The following is a 259-nucleotide window of genomic DNA, read 5'->3' as shown; positions in this document are numbered from 1 at the left end:
CTCAGCATCTCTGGGAACTCCTTCAAGACTGTTGGAAACCATTTCAGGAGACGACCTCATGAAGCTCACCGAGAGAATGACAAGAGTGAGCGAAGCAGTAATCACAGCAAAGAGTGGAAATTATGAATAGTCTACATTATCAAACATGTTTTGAGTTATTTCACACTGTTTTGTTTACTAAATAATTCCATATGAGTGTGCACTCGTATTTTTGATGAGAATCTACAATGTAAATAGTTGTGAAAATAAAGAAAAACCA

This window comes from Rhamphochromis sp. 'chilingali' (genome assembly GCF_963969265.1).
Source record: "Rhamphochromis sp. 'chilingali' genome assembly, chromosome: 11".
Classification (NCBI taxonomy): domain Eukaryota; kingdom Metazoa; phylum Chordata; class Actinopteri; order Cichliformes; family Cichlidae; genus Rhamphochromis; species Rhamphochromis sp. 'chilingali'.
Note: the sequence above shows the minus strand (reverse complement) of the source record.